Source organism: Populus trichocarpa, chromosome 14, assembly GCF_000002775.5.
Source record: "Populus trichocarpa isolate Nisqually-1 chromosome 14, P.trichocarpa_v4.1, whole genome shotgun sequence".
NCBI lineage: Eukaryota > Viridiplantae > Streptophyta > Magnoliopsida > Malpighiales > Salicaceae > Populus > Populus trichocarpa.
In genome coordinates this window covers 15,071,801-15,086,456 of record NC_037298.2, presented here as the reverse complement: position 1 = coordinate 15,086,456, position 14,656 = coordinate 15,071,801, and positions in this window count along the sequence as shown.

The following is a 14,656-nucleotide window of genomic DNA, read 5'->3' as shown; positions in this document are numbered from 1 at the left end:
TTATAAAGGATATATAGTTGTATTATGTTGAAGGTTATTTGTCGCAAATGTTTATATGAGTATTACAAAGGATTTATTATTATGCTATACATAGTACTAAATTATTGTGAATTTTTTGTATGAGTATTACGAGGGATTTATTGTTGTATCGTATTGAACATTAACTGTCATGAATGGTTGGATGAGTAATACGAAGAGTCTACTGTTGTATTATATTGAATATTAAACTGTTATGGAATGTTTGTTTGTGTATTACAAAGGATTTATTATCATGTTTATTGAACGTTAAACTATTACAGAACATCCGTACCAGTATTATGAAGGGTTTACTATTATGTTATAGTGAATGTCAAATTGTTATGAACCGTTTGATTGAGCATTTAAAAGGATATATTATCGTGTTATAGTGATTTCATAAACCGCCTTTGGGATGTTTGATTGGTTAATGATTAGCTACAACTAATGGCATCCTAAATGGATGACCAAGATGGATAAATGATTAGCTTTAGCTAATGGCATCCTAAATAGATGATCGGGATGGATAAATAATTAGGTTTGGCTAATGGCATCCTAAGTGGATGACCGAGATGAATAAACGATTAGCTTCGGCTGATAACATCCTAAGGGAATGACCAGGATGTTAGTTTCAAGAATTGACGCGTTCATGTGTACTATATTTTGTATATACCAAGTATATAAAAGAACTATGATTGTTATGCTTTAAACAGAGAATAACGTTAGTTCGGTTAATGGTATTCGAGATGGATGAACAAGTTTGAGTATTGTAATTAGCCTCAGTAATTGATGAATTATTAAGGGTGGTATTTACATAAGTAAGGAGAAATGAAAGAATTATGCTTTTTTGGTCCATGAATGAAATGTAACGTTAATATTGCTATATTATGTTTTCTTAATTTTCCTATAAAGCTTGAAATTACCTTATGTTGTAACAGGAACATTATACCAACATGGTGCATAAGAAAATCCATTTCCCAGCTCACACATTTTGAAAAGAATATATATTCGCATGTTATGGGTGATATGAGTTCTGTATAAACAAACGTGTTAATCGCTCAATTAGTCGTCCAACCCTTTTTGTAAAGACTTGTAATGAAAAATTGAAATGGGACACTGATATGTATGTGCGAACATGCAGATATGACGTGTATGAAAATACGCATGTGGTATTCTTCTTATGAGGATGTTATATTGTGAAATTACATGAGGTCAGGATAATGAAAGTACTAGTTGTGCAACTTGTCGTTTGGCACTCTAGTATGAACTCGTGATGATAACAAGACTAGAACAGGAATGTGAATTTATAAGTATGTTAATATGATATAATGTAAACCTATGAGTATGAAATATAATATTATGGGCATGTGTATTGATAATCCATTTTATGGGAATGTTGATTTACATTATCCTACGTGAATTGTCTTGTTAATGAATGGAATGCAATTATAAATTTGCATAATGATATGGTGAAAAACATACAGAACCTGACGATTTATATAAAAAAATCTCAATCGATTTTGGCCTTGAAAAAGTCGGGTCCAATACAAGGTAGGATCCAATCGATAAACATCGATGTCAAAAATCTCCAAGTTCATTCAACATCGATGTCAAAAATCTCCAAGTTCATTCCTGCACAATTAAAGAATCACTAGACAGGAAACCATGGTACAATGACATCAAGTGGTTTATCTAACACCAAAAATACCCTTAAACGGCCTCCAAAATATATGAAAAGACTTTGAGGAGAATAGCCATAAATTTTTACGTGGATGGAAAAATCCTATATAAAAGGTCGTTTGACGCGACTCTACTAAGATGTCGAATGAAAATGAGATTGAGCAAGCATTAAAGGAAATCCATGAGGGGATTTGTGCCTCTCATGCCAAAGGACATACAATGTAGGCAAATATAAAGATTTGGATACTTCTGGTAGACCATGGAAAAGAATTGTGTAGACTATGTTAGAAAATGCCACAAGTGTCATATAAATGGTGATAAGATAAATGCACCTTCGTCACCGCTATTCAATATGACCTCGCCTTGGCCTTTTGATATGTGGGGTTTGGATGTCATAAGACCAATCAATTTGAAGGCTAGCAATAGATACAGGGTCATTTTGGTGGCCATCAACTACTTCATTAAATGGGTAGAGGCCAACACTTATGCATACGTGACACAAACAGTAGTCAAGAGGTTCATTGAGAAAGATCTTATATGTCGTTATGGCTTACCAACAAGATTGATAATTGATAACGCTCAGAATTTTAATGGAAAACTGATTACTGATCTCTACACTAATGGAAGATTAAACACCCCAACTCTTCTCCTTATAAACAAAAAATGAATGGAGCTGTTGAGGCAACTAAAATGAATCTAAAAAAGATCATTCAGAAAATGGTGGTCACCTACAAGGATTGAAATAAGATGCTTTTATATGCACTTTATGCATATCATACCACAGTTTAAACTTCTACAAGTGCAACCCTTTATTCTTTAGTATACGAGATGGAAATGGTTATGCCTTTAAAAGCAAGGATTTCATCATTAAAAGTCTTAAGGACACTGGACTAGATGAAATAAAATGGGCAAATCTAAGATTTGAGTAGTTAAATTTGATCAATAAAAAAAACTCTCTGCATTTGTCACCACCAGTTATATCGAAGCAAAATGGCTAAGGCATACAACAAGAAGGTCAGGCCAAGAGTGTTTAAAGAAGGGGACTTGATATTGAAAAAGATCTCACTAGTATCAAGAGAATATCAGAGTAAATGAACACTAAACTATGAAGGACCATACGTTGTGAAAAAGGCTTTTTCCGAAGGAGCTTTAACTTTTAACCAATATGGATGTGGAGGATTTGCATAGACTTGTAAACTCTAATGTTGTAAAAAAAATACTATGTCTGATGTACTTTTTCTATAAATTAATAAAAATTAAAGTTTAGTCAAGAATTATTTGGTGTGTTTTCCTTTTCCATAATAAACTATGCATGATCTCATGTTTTTACAAAGATTTTTGGAAAAATCAAAGTTTTAGTACCAAAAGCAGAAGTCAAACTGGTGTTTGCTTTAACAAACAAATTCTGGAAATTAAAGTGATCTCTTAGAGAGGTGATCATACACTTAAGAACTTAAAAAACAAACCAACCATCACAAGTTAAGTTTTAGCTGAATGAAAAGTGAGAAACCATTTTGTATGTTCAAAAAAAGGAAAGCAAAGCTTACTGATCCTAAATGCACGCGTTTGAAATAAGAAAAAGGCTATCTTTGATAATCATTTCACAACACCAAAAAAAATAAAATTCTTTTGTGGTCCCTATTGAACCTATTAAGTTTTTCTTAAGAATTAACCCTGACTAAGGTCACACCCTACACTAGGAGCAAATGCGAGAATTAAAAAAGTAATCCAAATATACAAAATAATTCGTAATGACTAAAGGTGCCTAAACAAAACTGGGGACATGAAAGAATTCAAAGGGTCCAAAAGGTTTGAGTATACCATACAAAATAATGAATATGATAATGGTGCTCAAAACCAAATGAAAAAGACAAAGACGAGAAACCCAATTCTGACACTAGAGAGCATGACAGACCATTTTGCAAGTCAATCCTAAGGTCTAGAAATCCATGGACCAAAAGGAGGTCTAGAAACAAGCACTAGTGATCCTTAGTCATGAAATCCCTTAAATATCTTTTGAGCCTACAAATATCATTTTTCTTCATAAACAAGAACTAAAGCCTACGTTACATGCCCAACAAGCCTTTTCTAATCAAAGGTAGGCAATCTTGATATGTAGGTAATGCTTTCTCATGCGAAACAAGCTTTATTATTCATACAAGTAATATGAATACTTTAAATACTTATTCTCTGAAACCCTCAGATTAAAACTTGAACCTTTATAACCAACAAAACGTGAAACAAAAGGTCACTTCACATTTTCACCAAAAAACAAAACAAAAACTTTCAACTCTTATAAAAACCTATTCATAGGAGTTGCTTGAACTTTTCGAAACAAGTTTGCTTTAAACTAATGTCAAAATGGTTTTTGTGTTTGAAATGGCTTTGAAATTTTAAAACAAATCCCATGAAAACAATCCCTTGTAAATAACCAAACCCTCTTCCGCATAGCATCATCCTTAAAGAAAACTCAAAATACTTGGGGGCATGATCGGGCTGGGAGCAATCCAAGTAACATAATATGGTTGGCTCCACAATTCATTTTCTAAGAAAATAAAGAATGTAAAGCAAAATTGATGATTTTTGATATAAATGTTTTTAGGCAAGGAGGTATGTTGATATCATCTAAGACCTACCCTTCCCAGAGGTCAAAATGAAAAGTTATGACTCAAGTAAGTGAAAGCAAAAAAGTCATGGAAGGTTGCTACACAGATCAAAACTTTAAAAAGAGAAGTCCATGAAAAAAAGGGATGTAACACCCCATCCAACTAGAAAAATATTGTCCGTTTTGACCCTCAGACCTCACAGCTTTATTCTTGGCAGCCATGAATGGCCCTAAAACATCTTACTAGTCAAGGTGAGCATGCTCATATAAAGTCTTCACCCGTTAATGTGAGATATTACAATCCACCCCCTTTAAAGAGCCCGACAACCCTGTCGGCACCATTAGACAACTAGTGAATCGGGCTTTGATACCAATGTCACACCCCACCCCACTAGCAAGATTTTGTCCTCTTTGACCCACATACCTCACAGATTTGTTCTTGGCAGCCACGCATGGCCCCAAAATACGTCTTACTAGTGAAGGTGAGCATGCTCATATAAAGCCCTCCCCTAAGTCCTCACCCGTCGATATGGGATATTATAGGGGACCTATATTTCTTAGGTGAGTATAAATGCATATTAATCATAATGCATTACACTTTGATCTTTATAGTGGAGCCTAAGGAAAGAATCCTTGATGAACTTGTATTTTACCAACAAATATATTTCCTTTGAGTGCGTATTTGAGCTCTCATCACTCAGATAATGTGCTTTATAGCCCTATCTCTATTTCGTTTGATTGCACTTTTGAGCCCTCATCACTCAGATAATGTGTTTTCTAATCCTATCTCTATTTTGTTAGTACGCTTTTGAGCCCTCATCTCCTGGATAGTGCGGTTTCTAGCCCTATCTCTTCTCTTTTTTAGTGCACCTTTGAGCCATTATCACTTAGATAGTACACTTTCTAGCCCTATCTCTATTTTGTTTTATTGCATCTTTGAGCCCTCGTCACTAAGATAGTGCGCTTTCTAATCCTATCTCTATTTCTTTTGAGTACGTCTTTGAGCCCTCATCTCTTGGATAGTGCGGTTTCTAGCCTTATCTCTTCTCTTTTTTAGTGTGCCTTTGAGCCCTCACATACAAGAAAGTGTGCCAGCAAGCCCTATCTATTTCTTTTTTGGTGCGTTTTTTAGCCCTCACATATTAGATAGTGTGCTAGCAAGCTCTGTCTATTTTCCTTTGAGTGCGCTTTCTAGCCTTGAAGAGACATTGCAGATTCAAGGTTAAATTAAATGATTATTAGACGAATCTGCATAAATAATAAGTCTAGGGACTTAATTAGATTTTTAATAGTCCAATCTGATTTAATCATTGGCTAAATTAAAAGTTTAATTATGTTTAAGAATTAATTTAGGTCAAATTAAAAGATTTAATTAGGTGCAAGGAATTAATTATACTTTTAATGGGTCTTAATTGGTGTAAAATTAAGTTTGAGAGCTCAATTTGGGCTTAATCGAGAAGATTGAATTTTTAGAGGACAAAACTTAATTTCCAAGTCAATTGATTGAACCAGGGATAAAATTGCAAGAAAATCAAAGTTTAAGGTTAATTGAGGGTTAAATTGAAGAAATTCACAACCAGGGATCTATTTGAAAAAGGCGTTGAACTTTGAGGACTAGATTTGGTTGAAAACCGGGGTGAAATTAAAGCAAATTAAAAGTTTAATGGTCAATTGATGATCAATCAATTTGCATTAATTCAAAACCAAGGATCAAAATGAAAAGACGTTAAACTTCGGGGTTGACATTTGAGTTTGTCAAGGGTAAAATCACATGAAATTAAAAGTTTAAAGTCAATTAGAGATGCAATTAAAAGAAATGAAAAGACAAATGACTAAATTAAATTTTAGTCAAATTCTCAATTAAAACCCCAAGGATGTCAAAACAGTGTTGTTTCATTTAAATGAAAAGGTACATTTTGATCAAAATGATTTGTTTATGTCAAATCCTTCCTCTCCCTCTCAATCATAGCCTCAACCAACTCCTCCACCATGTACTTTTTCAGTCACGCCAGCCTCTACCATCCTCATATCGGACCTCTTAGCAATGGCAACAACACCACCTACATTCTAAGTAATCCTCTTCTCTTTCCCCCTTTTCCTATAAATCTTCTGCTATTATCATCTACATACAGATCATGAATTCACGTTCTGCAGCAAAAGATAATTAACACGGTTATTGGGTTGGGCTAGTGACCATGTAACGTGGGCGGGCTGAACCCATTTCAACCCGACCCACATGGCTAAGTTGGGTCCTATTTTCTTAAAAAAAAAAAAGAAAAATAAAATATTGTTGGGCCTTCAGTCAATCCAACCCAACCCGACTAGTTTAGGCTTGGTCCTCGGGCCCAAGCAGCTAATTAAAAAAGACTAGAAATTCTCAAAAACCATTTTAAAATCATTCATGGCTCCATCACATGTTTTTTCAATATTTTTTTTCTAATATCGAGCCATAAATATAAACTGTATGATACGGACTCAGCATTAGAAATATCTAATTTTTCTCTGAAATTTTAAAAAAAAATCCAAAAAAATTAATTAAAAAAAAACTTTCATTTCTAAAACAAAAAATGTATTGTTTTCGTGCATACGGTCAAATCCTAAAAGGTTATTATGTATATTTTATAAAAAGGATAAAATCACATTTTTATCATGTTTTAAAAATGCAAAATGGATATCGTCATCGGTTCATGACTATCCATTAGGGTTTGACCAAAATATCAAAAATCCCACAACAATTAGTTTATTATTCGGAGCGTTAGGATTCAGCTGTAAGACTTTAATATTTAGAGAGTGTAAAATTACATTGTAAAGTATACCCTCAAGTATTAAAGATATAAAATAGAAAATAAATGTGATGTTAAATTTGGGTCTTAAAATAGTTAGGATTTAACCCAATAAGATAGAGACATTCTCATGAAGAAAGATCTGCCTTGAACCTTAAATGAAATCAACAAATAGAAACATGAACTATAAAAACAATCAATCAACAATGTAGCTTACCTAACGTGATGCATATTCCCCTTACACAACTAATTCCCTTACCTAGACTCTCGCAGACTATCAGGTTTTCTAGTGACCATAATACTAGATGGCGACTCTTAAACCCTAAAATCATAACTTTATGATTAAACTCAAACCCCCATCAATTCCAAGAGGTAGCTCCGTCACGCGACGTGATGCATGTCACGACAACTTCCTTAGAAACATTGATTTGAATCATTTGATTCTCGTGCCTTTTAAAATTTAGTGCTCAGATTTTACAATTTACCCTCATTAATCATCAAACTTTTAATTGTCTCAATTTGCCTTTTAATTTGAACATTTTTTGTCCCTAAATCAGCACACCTTTTTCATCTTGGTCCTTTGTTTTAGGATTCTTCAATTTAGCCCTCAATTAACATTTAAACTTCAAATTTCTTTCAATTAAGCCCATGATCACACCACTTTAGGCTTTCAAAAGTTCAATTTTGTCCCTGGTCTTACAATTTTTGTGAATTGATCTGAATTAGGCCTCAAAACTCAATTTTCCTTTAATTGAATCCTTAATTGAATCAACAAAACCCATTAGAAGTTTAATTAAGTCCCTAAGCTTAATTAATTCTTCCAATTTTGGCTAATTTGATGTTTAAAATTTATTTTTTCTTCAATTAAATCCTTAATTAAGTCAATGCAACCCATTAGAAGTTTAATTAAGTCATTAAACTTAATTAATTCTTCTAATTTTGATCAAGTTGGACTTCAACCTTAAACTTCTTTCCATTAAATCATTGATTGAGTCACCAAAACCCATTAGAAGTTTAATTAAATCCTTGAACTTAATTAATTCTTCTGATTGTGATCAAATTGACTTTTAAACTTAATTTTTATTTTAATTAAGTCTTTCTTCAAACTATTTTGTCATCAATATTTCAATCTGAATGTTCATTTGGTGTTTTTTTTCATGTTTGTAACTCACACGCTCATCTATTTGTGATTTGAAAATATTTTTTATATTTTGAATTTATGATCTTTTTAGATTTTTAAGTAACAATAAAATAAAATAGGAGAATATATATTTTTTGTAAAAGAATTTTGGGGAACCCAAATTTGGGTTATGACAAGGGGTATTAAGATTTTTTTATGAGGCGTATTAGTTATTTTCAAATTGATCATGGACAATTGTGTATCTTTTCATTTCAAAAGCATAGTGAAAAGACTGAAAATGACCCTTTTGTTTATGGTTTTTGTATGAATATACGATACTATCTATTTCTACTTGATATTGCAGGGGATTCCATGGAATAATATCAAAAGTCATACTCAGTTTATTTGAAATACCTTAGTGGCTAATACGATTATGTTCACTTAATTAGAAAAAAAAAATAAGACCTATATGGTTATTTTTGTGTTAGGACCAACTACTTCGCTCCAGTTAACCCTGGGGTCAACTCTCTTATTGCTATCCTCTTACCTCAAATCAAACCCTAGTAAACATTATGGTATCCTCAAAAAAATAATGAAACCCTATGTCATACCTTCAAAGTTCCACCATCTGTTGCAACTTTCAGGTTTGCCTTATCAAAGGTTGTTCTGTAGTGTGATTTCTGGAGCTTTACAGTCTAGTGAGAGTGCAAAGGTAGAGTTTTTGGAGAAGGATAGGGGTGAAATTGGGAATACAGCTGGAGAATTTCAGAATCAACAATGGTATTTATACTTCCTATAAACTCGTAAACTTGGGTGCAAAATCACGATTTTGATCGAGTTTACTAATTTTGCACGAGTCAAATATGATTTTACTGGTTTTCAAGTTTTTAGTACAAGTTTGCACGTTAAATACATGTTGACGAGTCAATTCATGATTTTAATAACAATGCCTAGGACCTCTTGGGTCAAGGCCATGCACATGGGCCCGATGCGTGTCCTAGTATCTCATGGGCCTTGCCTTGTATCTTGGACCAAATACCTAGTCTATGGGGTTTCTTATCTAACCTAAGCTCTTTAGCATGGATCCTACTCAATCTGCACTTTTAGGTCCACAATAGTCCCTCATAGCCTACTCTATTTTCTTATCTCTTTTATTCAAGCAAAAGGACAAGGTTTAGGGAGTATAAATACTCCTTGAACCACACATATAAAGAATTTATAATTTTTATTCTCAACATATACACACCAGTTTCTTAAGGGTATTCATTTCATACCAAAACAAGAGCAAATAATCTTGTTTTTAAAATTTAATGCTCTTTTATATATTTATTATATTTTTTCTTTACAAAGATATGAACTTAAATATTAGAGAGTACTCAAATCCATCCAAAAGATATTGTTTTGAAGGTGTTAAAATTTTTATATCAAGATATGATCTTCCTTTGTTATTGGAGAATGCATCTATCATCATGAATACTATACTTGATAATCCCAATATCTAAGGATCAAATAATCATATTTCAAAGTATTTTAAATTTTAAAACATCATTTCACAATGACTCTAAAGCCCACGAAAACAAACGGACTTGTCAATTGATTAGTAAGAAACGAAGCAATTAGAAAGCTTCAGATCTATGGTTTTCAAAAGTTTTATCTTTACATTATTCTAAGGTTTCTTGTGCACCAATTATACCCACATTTGGTAAAGCCTACCTTTGGTGTTCTTTTTCTGAAGTATCTATATGCTATAATTATATAGCACGCCCCTTCTTTAATTTGAATACGCTTTACTTTTCTTCATTGGGAGCTCTTTAGTGCAGTTGGAAATATGCTGACCCGTTATGAAAAAAAGGGAATGTTTTTTTCTTAATAGCTAAGATTTCATCCATTTAGGAGATTAGCAGACATTGGAATATTTGCGTTATCAGGGTTTCCAGCAATCTCAACTTAACTACATGTATCATACTAGTATGCAAGAATCAAGTATAGAAAAAAAAAAGAATCAAGTATAGACCAAAGTATTCTTTATATATATATATATATATATATATATATATATATATATATATATATATATATATATATATATACAGATTTATTACACACTTATCTAATAATAATAATAAAAACATTATGTCTTTCACATCCTTGCATGTTTAGAAAGATCTAAATGCATCTATATATAAATCAAAACTTAGATACTTTTACGAATAAAGCTAATGAAATATAGATATGTCATTTTTTTTAAGCAGGTGCAATTGGATTATCATTTGTAGTAAATGTTTTCGTATTATCTACCTTAGTTAAAGTTATCTAGAATACACTACTTGTTCAAAATATGTTTCTTCCAAAAAAAAATTTTAGAATGTATTGGTTCATTGAATTGTGTTTCACCGTGGTTGAGCTAGTTTTTCTAAAATCATAAAAAAAATATATCAAAATTATAGGAAATTTCTAAGCAGTGTCATCAAACTCAATAGTTCCAATGAACAATAATAATGTAGTTTGGATTTCAAAAAAATAAAGATAGTAAAAAACCCTATAAAGAAACAAATCAAATCAATTAATCATATAGAAGCTAAAATGAAACATATCATAATGATTAATTCAAAATAAATTAAATGTTTAAAAATAAATTTGATCAGCACGAGCTACGCAGCCAACCTAACCTTTCAAGCTCATGATCTGGATCATGGAATCAACTAGGTTTAATAATTTAATTTTTTACATGAGTATAGGATAAATAATAATAATAAATAAATAACTAAAATTTGAAAATGAAAGAAAAAAATAAAGGAAAACAAATTTGCAAGATGACTTTTTTTCTAAAAAAAACATTAACATGGTGATATATTGAAGCAGCCCGATTCATCCAAAGTTAACTTGTTATATCCACGATCATGATAATCATATAAAAAGAAATTTTGAACAAATTAACTCCTCATGAAAAAGAAAAACAAAACACATCACGAAGACAAATTCAAAATAAAATAAATGCTTAATTTTGTTTCAATATGGCATATTTGTTTTTTTTAAAAAAATATTTTGAAATGACAATATATTAAATTGACCTGGATGTTATGGATTAACCTATCAAACCTATGATCCGGGTCATGTACTCAGCCAAGTTTAATAAAAATTTTTATAAAATTTTTTATTTACCTAAAGATAAAATAATAAAGTTTTAATAAAATAAAATAAAATAAAATATACAAAAAAAAACCCTAACACATAGGCCTACAAGCCTAGGTGTGCACACCTAGACCTGATTTTATTTTTATACATATCTTTTTAAGGGGCAAATCACTTGTCATTCAACCCCTTTTTAAAAAAATAATAATTAAATGACCCTCAAATTTCGGCCACTATACTAGCTGAGAAATTAGGGTAAAGTATTTTTTTGATCTAAAAACTCATATTTCAACCAATTTTAACCTAAAAACTACCTTGTAAACACCCTTAAAACATGTAGAAATCAATTTATCAACCTAGAAACCCAAAAAAGGTTTTAAAAAACAATAGAACTGGGTAAAAAACAATTCTTTGACTTCTATCTTATTTTTTAGAAAATATTGAGGTTCTAAACAACCACAATCAAACTTCTCTCATCAAATAAAAGTCATTGACACCAAGATCAATCATTTTTGTTGTTGGGAACAGTGTAAACAACAATTTTCTCTCTCTACACTAAAATCTAGCTACTCTTTCTCTTTTCTCACAAACCAAGGACTGAAAAATAAAAAAGAATAAAAAAAATATATGAAAATTGAATTTTTGATAACTAAAGAAACTGAATTTTTATGAACTGAAAAGTAGGGGTGACCAAACTAAAACTTTTTGTTCTAAGTTTGAAACTTTGAAGTCACCATCTATATTTCCTGTCTTTTTCAAGTTCGTCTTCTATCTTTCAATTTCATTATTTCTTAAAAATAAGAATTAATTAGGTTTTAATTTGAGCTCAAAATGATATAATTCAGGAAGAAAAGGTTTGAGGATCAAAATGAAAATGTAGAGAATGAATTGTTCTAGTTCATAGGAAAGAGAGACAATGCATAGTAAATGATGAACAATGAAATGTCCATACCTTTTAGTTTATTTTGTAATAACTAGTGAACTTAGCCAAGCTTCATTGTAAATAAAAATAAAAATAAAAATAATTTCAAACATAAAAATCACACTATTAAAGTTTTTTAGTTTTTTTAACATAATCTTTTTTAATTGTGAACTTAAAATTTGACATGTATGTCTAATAAAATAATTGATAATTATATACACTAATAAATATTAAAAACATTGTTAACAATAATTAAAGACTAAATCAAGAAACTAAGAGATAGATGCAAATTAAAAGATATGAGCTCGTGTCGTGGAGAGCCATTATTTTTTTTATTTAATTATGTGTCAACATTGCTCTTAAGAGAGTAATAATTTTAATTCTATTGAAATAATTTTTTTTCCATTTCTTTTAACATTTAATATATATATCTTTTGTTCTATATTCTTTATTTAATAAAAAAATAGAATAAATATAAAAAATGAAAGATTTGAAAGAAGGATAAAAAACATCTCTGTAATTAAAACATCTTTATCTTATTAACACGCTCCATTTATTTTAGCATTTTATTACAATAATATTTTTTTTACAGCACCTCATCGTAATCATAAAAGCAAGTTTAAATTAAAAAAAAAACTAAAGTTTTGATAATTTAAATGTAATTATATATATATATATATATATATATATATATATATATATATATATATATATATATAAAGAATGATACACAAATTGTGCGGTGATTCAGGAAACATTTTGATTAATTTATCAAATCTAGTGTAGCTCAGCAGGCCAATCTAGAGACCCTTATATCCGATTCCTTGCTTGATCTGAATTTCAAATTAAATCAGGTTGAAGTTGACATGAAATGACCTGGTTGACATGGTAGGTCCAAACATAACCCGGTTAAAAACACGATTTGACTTAAAAACTCAAGACAACTTTGTTTTTTTTTTTGAAAAAAAAACATTTAGAAGATGTTTTGAATCAACCTACGTTAAACTAAGTTAACTGTGTTAACCTAAGTTAATCGCGATCCGGGTCATAGATCCAGTTAGGTTTAATAATTTTTTTTTAATCTATTTTTTATTTAATTATGAAATCATAAAAATAGAGATGCATATGAAAACAACCGAATAAAATTTAAGTATATAAAAAAAACAATTCATGAAGGGTTGTACAAAAAGAATGCTTACTATATTATAAAACAAATGTTATAATATCATTCAAAAACAAAAAAAAGAATGTAATGGTATTTTATAAAATAATATCCCAAATATATATTGAATTAATTTATTTTAATAAATTTTAATTCACATCAAAGACTCATCGTGTAAAGCCATTACCCGACCCGGTTTCAAATTAAAGTGGGTTGAAGTTCACTTGATGTGACCCATTTGATCTGGTGACTAGAATTGACTTAAAACAAATCAAGAGAATGTCGTTTTAACCTTTTTTTTTTAAATATAGACACAACAATATTTTGGATCGACCTGAGTCAACCCACCAAACCTATCACCTAGGTCATGAGCTAGAATAGGTATAATAATTTTATTTTGTGAAATTTATTATTTATTTAATTATTTGATAATAAAAACAGAGAAACACATAAAAGTAATAGAATAAATTTTTTAAAAAACACAAATAAAACATTACAAAAAGGTTGTACAAAATAGCATTTGCTAATATTATAAAAAAAATGCTACAATCTTATTGGAAAATAAAGTAAAAGTTGAATGGTATTTAATAAAAATAATATTTCAGATATATTTTTAATTAATTGATTTTAATAAAATTCAATTTAAACTGAAGGAAAAATATAAAAAAAAATAAAGGAAAAAAAAAAGCCAAGCACACGCGAAGTGGAGGACGACGCATCTATTAATGTTACTCTGGCAATATTAAGTGGCCAAAAAGTCGACCTTAACTCATTTAGATCAAAATAACTTGTTAATCATTTTTTTACCTAAAAAACATACAAAACACTCCATAAATCTCATTAAACTCATATCTAACCTCAAACCAACTCTTAATTGCCCAAAATAACCGACAAATCACCTCAATTCAAAACAAATCCAAGTTTGACCCATCTGGACCAGGAAAAAAACTATTTTTAATCATTTTTTCCACATGAAAACACCTAGAAAATAACTCATAAATATTAATAAACTCATATATAATCTCAAATCAACCTTTAATAATAATAATAATAAAAATAAATCACTAAATTTAAAATAGATCGCGAGCCTCGATCTATTTTTTTTTTTCAACAAGAGGACGAGTAAAAAACATCTCGATGAAAATTCTCTCATCAATATCATTGTTGGTAGAATATAGTCAACTTATCACTTTCTCTCTCATTCCTTGTTTTTCAATAACTTTATCTCTCCTTTAAG